General features: G+C 46.6%; 5 non-coding genes across 5 annotated transcripts; all 5 read left to right on the forward strand.

The window, feature by feature from the left end:
* Positions 1-1666: 1666 nt before the first annotated feature.
* Positions 1667-1738, forward strand: TRNAW-CCA (transfer RNA tryptophan (anticodon CCA)). Its single transcript has one exon. It is a non-coding gene; the product is annotated as a tRNA-Trp (tRNA).
* A 2003-nt stretch (positions 1739-3741) lies between these two features.
* On the forward strand, positions 3742-3813 carry TRNAW-CCA (transfer RNA tryptophan (anticodon CCA)). Its single transcript has one exon. It is a non-coding gene; the product is annotated as a tRNA-Trp (tRNA).
* A 338-nt stretch (positions 3814-4151) lies between these two features.
* Positions 4152-4223, forward strand: TRNAW-CCA (transfer RNA tryptophan (anticodon CCA)). Its single transcript has one exon. It is a non-coding gene; the product is annotated as a tRNA-Trp (tRNA).
* A 201-nt stretch (positions 4224-4424) lies between these two features.
* Positions 4425-4496, forward strand: TRNAW-CCA (transfer RNA tryptophan (anticodon CCA)). The gene has a single exon. It is a non-coding gene; the product is annotated as a tRNA-Trp (tRNA).
* Positions 4497-4698: 202 nt separating this feature from the next.
* On the forward strand, positions 4699-4770 carry TRNAW-CCA (transfer RNA tryptophan (anticodon CCA)). Its single transcript has one exon. It is a non-coding gene; the product is annotated as a tRNA-Trp (tRNA).
* Positions 4771-5000: the final 230 nt, after the last annotated feature.

The following is a 5000-nucleotide window of genomic DNA, read 5'->3' on the forward strand; positions in this document are numbered from 1 at the left end:
GCAACGGTAGCGCATCTGACTCCAGATCAGAAAGCTGCGTGTTCGAATTACGTCCGAGTCAGTTAGTTTTTCATTCGAGTAATTCAGTAAATATTTTGTGGATCCTGACCAGAGCTTTGACACCGTGGCTCGGTGGCGCAACGGTAGCGCAACGGTAGCGCGTTTGACTCCAGATCAGAATTCTGCGTGTTCAAATCACGTCCGAGTCAGTCTTTTTTTCCTTCGAGTAATTCAGTACATATTTTGTCGAACTTGACTAAACCTATTAAACCGTGGCTCGGCGGCGCAACGGTAGCGCGTCTGACTCCAGATCTGAAGGCTGCGTGATCGAATCACGTCCGGGTCAGTTAGTTTTTCATTCGAGTAATTCAGTAAATATTTTGTGGATCCTGCCCAGAGCTATGACACCTTGGCTCGGTGGCGCAACGGTAGCGCGTCCGACTCCAGATCAAAAGGCTGCGTGTTCGAATCACGTCCGGGTCAGTTAGTTTTTCATTCGAGTAATTCAGTAAATATTTTGTGGATCCTGACCAGAGCTTTGACACCGTGGCTCGGTGGCGCAACGGTAGCGCAACGGTAGCGCGTTTGACTCCAGATCAGAATTCTGCGTGTTCAAATCACGTCCGAGTCAGTCTTTTTTTCCTTCGAGTAATTCAGTACATATTTTGTCGAACTTGACTAAACCTATTAAACCGTGGCTCGGCGGCGCAACGGTAGCGCGTCTGACTCCAGATCTGAAGGCTGCGTGATCGAATCACGTCCGGGTCAGTTAGTTTTTCATTCGAGTAATTCAGTACATATTTGGTCGAACTTGACCAAAGCTATTAAACCGTGGCTCGGTGGCGCAACGGTAGCGCGTCTGACTCCAGAGCAGAAGGCTGCGTGTTCGAATCACGTCCGGGTCACTTAGTTTTTCATTCGAGTAATTCAGTAAATATTTTGTCGATCCTGACCTGAGCTTTGACACCGTGGCTCGGTGGCGCAACGGTAGCGCATCTGACTCCAGATCAGAAAGCTGCGTGTTCGAATTACGTCCGAGTCAGTTAGTTTTTCCTTCGAGTAATTCAGTACATATTTGGTCGATCCTGTCCAGAGCTTTGACACCTTGGCTCGGTCGCGCAACGGTAGCGCGTCCGATTCCAGATCAAAAGGCTGCGTGTTCGAATCACGTCCGGGTCAGTTAGTTTTTCATTCGAGTAATTCAGTAAATATTTTGTGGATCCTGACCAGAGCTTTGACACCGTGGCTCGGTGGCGCAACGGTAGCGCAACGGTAGCGCGTTTGACTCCAGATCAGAAGGCTGCGTGTTCAAATCACGTCCGAGTCAGTCTGTTTTTCCTTCGAGTAATTCAGTACATATTTGGTCGAACTTGACCAAACCTATTAAACCGTGGCTCGGTGGCGCAACGGTAGCGCGTCTGACTCCAGATCTGAAGGCTGCGTGATCGAATCACGTCCGGGTCAGTTAGTTTTTCATTCGAGTAATTCAGTACATATTTGGTCGAACTTGACCAAAGCTATTAAACCGTGGCTCGGTGGCGCAACGGTAGTGCGTCTGACTCCAGAGCAGAAGGCTGCGTGTTCGAATCACGTCCGAGTCATTTAGTTTTTCATTCGAGTAATTCAGTAAATATTTTGTCGATCCTGACCAGAGCTTTGACACCGTGGCTCGGTGGCGCAACGGTAGCGCGTCTGACTCCAGATCAGAAGGCTGCGTGTTCGAATCACGTCCGAGTAAGTTAAATTTTCATTCGAGTAATTCAGTACATATTTTGTCGAACTTGATCAAAGCTATTATACCGCGGCTCTGTGGGGCAACGGTAGGGCGTCTGACTCCAGATCAGAAGGCTGCGTGTTCGAATCACGTCCGAGTCAGTTAGTTTTTTCATTCGAGTAATTCAGTACATATTTGGTCGAACTTGACCAAAGCTATTAAACCGTGGCTCGGTGGCGCAACGGTAGCGCGTCTGACTAGGAGTTTCGTTTGAGCTTTCGGAGAGTGCAGGTCGTCTGATTTCGCTCTCCGTGTTTTCGTCACGCTAAGCCTAAGCGCGGTTTTTGCCTATTTATTATTCTTTCGGTTATTATTAGTGCATTTAATTTAATAGTTGTTAATTTATTAATTTGGTTATCCCTCCTGGGTGTTTCTACCCAGGATGGACGCATTCAAAAGATCGGTCTTTATTGATTTTAAACGAAATCTACCAAGTTTTGAAGTTGTGTCTACGGCGGTGATTGCGAACTTTGGTCTGGATTGTGCTTCTGCTTTAGTTGTCTGTGATGAGGGTGGTTACATTCTCACCTTGAAGACTTTGGCCGATGTCGAGGGCGTTATAGATTCGGGCTTGGATATTGATGGTGAGATATATGAAATTTCAAGCGTTTCTGCGAAGACCGTGCCTGTCGCCTTTTCGGACTTACCTGAGTTTGTGACTGATGAAGCCGTTTTATCCAAATTAACGTCGCTTGGCTGTGAAATCAAGGGTCCGCTTGTTTGGCATAAAAAGGCATCATTCTATTGCGGACTTCGTACCGTTCGTGTTACCTTACCTGAGAGTCTGTCATCATTACCATATCGCTTACGAGTTGCCGATGCTGTTGGTCGGGAGAAGTTTTACGCTGTCCGACATGATTCTCAGTTGAGAATATGTAATAAGTGTTATTCTCCTGACCATATTTATCGCCATTGTCCTGATTTCAAGTGCTTTAAGTGCCAGAAGCAGGGACATGTTGTTCGGGAGTGTCCTCTATGGCCCCGGATGGCATCCCGCGATTTAGAAGCGGCGTCGGGCGGTGGTGGTGACGGTGAAGCGATGGTCGTCGATCCTGCCTCAGTCGCTATTCCTCAAGGTTCTCCGGTCCGGGCCGGTTGTGGTGAATCTTCCATCGTCGATGCCGGTGTCAAGTCTGATCCGCGTCGGAGTGCTAAGCATTCGCTGTCGTCAAGCGATGGCGATGTCGGTCAGAAGCTGTCTTCTTCTTCTGGCTCTGCTACGAAGGTTCAAAGGGTTCCCGTTGCTATGCGTCTGTACCCTTTCAAGGGTCATCGCCGGCCTGAGTGGTGGCCTAAGGAGGTTGCTTGGCCGCCATCTTCAGAGAACGAATTTTTTGCTCGGGCGTGTCGGTATCAGGGTCAGCCTGTTACCAGTCCTCTGTATAAGGACTTTGTGATCCCGGATGATTACGGTTTCAAAGTATAAGTTACAGATTAATGGTGATGGATTTTCTTAATGTTTTGCGGCCTTTTCTGTGTTCTGTCGGTTCTAAGCCTTTGCTTCTCATTTTCAATAAGGAGTTTTTTTTCGTTAATTTATTTCTTCTTAATCGTCTTTACTGCTGTTTAATATCTAATTTAGCCTATTTTTGTTCATGAATTCTTTCTACAACATGTACTGCCTAATAGTGTTTGATACGTTGCTTAATTTTTTTTATTTCTCACTATTGTTTAATCAATATTATCTAATCGTTGTTCTTTCTTTATCGATGTTCATTTTCGCGACCGATTTTTCAAATGTTACTTCGTATTTTTTTCTTGTTCTATTATCTTGTTGCATTTCGCTTTTTGTACCATACACGCGTCGTGTATTTTTTTAATGATATAATTAAAAAAAAAAAAAAAAAAAAGCGCGTCTGACTCCAGAGCAGAAGGCTGCGTGTTCGAATCACGTCCGAGTCACTTAGTTTTTCATTCGAGTAATTCAGTAAATATTTTGTTGATCCTGACCAGAGCTTTGACACCGTGGCTCGGTGGCGCAACGGTAGCGCGTCTGACTCCAGATCAGAAGGCTGCGTGTTCGAATCACGTCCGAGTAAGTTAAATTTTCATTCGAGTAATTCAGTTCATATTTTGTCGAACTTGACCAAAGCTATTATACCGCGGCTCTGTGGGGCAACGGTAGGGCGTCTGACTCCAGATCAGAAGGCTGCGTGTTCGAATCACGTTCGAGTCGGTTAGTTTTTCATTCGAGTAATTCAGTACATATTTTGTCGAACTTGACCAAAGCTATTATACCGCGGCTCTGTGGGGCAACGGTAGGGCGTCTGACTCCAGATCAGAAGGCTGCGTGTTCGAATCACGTCCGAGTCAGTTAGTTTTTCCTTCGAGTAATTCAGTACATATTTTGTCGAACTTGACCCTGCTATTAAGTCGTGGCTCGGTGGCGCAACGGTAGCGCGTCTGACTCCAGATCTGAAGGCTGCGTGTTCGAATCACGTCCGGGTCAGTTAATTTTTCATTCGAGTAATTCAGTACATATTTGGTCAAACTTGACCAAAGCTATTAAACCGTGGCTAAGTGGCGCAACGGTAGCGCGTCTGACTCCAGATCAGAAGGCTGCGTGTTCGAATCACGTCCGAGTCAGTTAGTTTTTCCTTCGAGTAATTCAGTACATATTTTGTCGAACTTGACCCTGCTATTAAGTCGTGGCTCGGTGGCGCAACGGTAGCGCGTCTGACTCCAGATCTGAAGGCTGCGTGTTCGAATCACGTCCGGGTCAGTTAATTTTTCATTCGAGTAATTCAGTACATATTTGGTCAAACTTGTCCACAGCTATTAAGCCGTGGCTCAGTGGCGCAACGGTAGCGCGTCTGACTCCAGATCAGAAGGCTGCGTGATCGAATCACGTCCGAGTCAGTTAGTTTTTCCGTCGAGTAATTCAGTAAATATTTTGTCGATCCTGACCAGAGTTTTTACACCGTGGCTCGGTGGCGCAACGGTAGCGCGTCTGACTCCAGTTCAGAAGGCTGCGTGTTCGAATCACGTCCGAGTCAGTCTGTTTTTCCTTCGAGTAATACAGTACATATTTTGCCGAACTTGACCAAACCTATTAAACCGTGGCTCGGTGGCGCAACGGTAGCGGGTCTGACTCCAGATCAGAAGGCTGCGTGTTCGAAACACGTCCGAGTCAGTTAGTTTTTCCTTCGAGTAATTCAGTACATATTTTGTCGAACTTGACCAAAGCCATTAAACCGTGGCTCTGTGGCGCAATGGTAGCGCGTCT

Source organism: Leiobunum rupestre, chromosome 2, assembly GCF_980474605.1.
Source record: "Leiobunum rupestre chromosome 2, qqLeiRupe1.1.hap1, whole genome shotgun sequence".
NCBI lineage: Eukaryota > Metazoa > Arthropoda > Arachnida > Opiliones > Sclerosomatidae > Leiobunum > Leiobunum rupestre.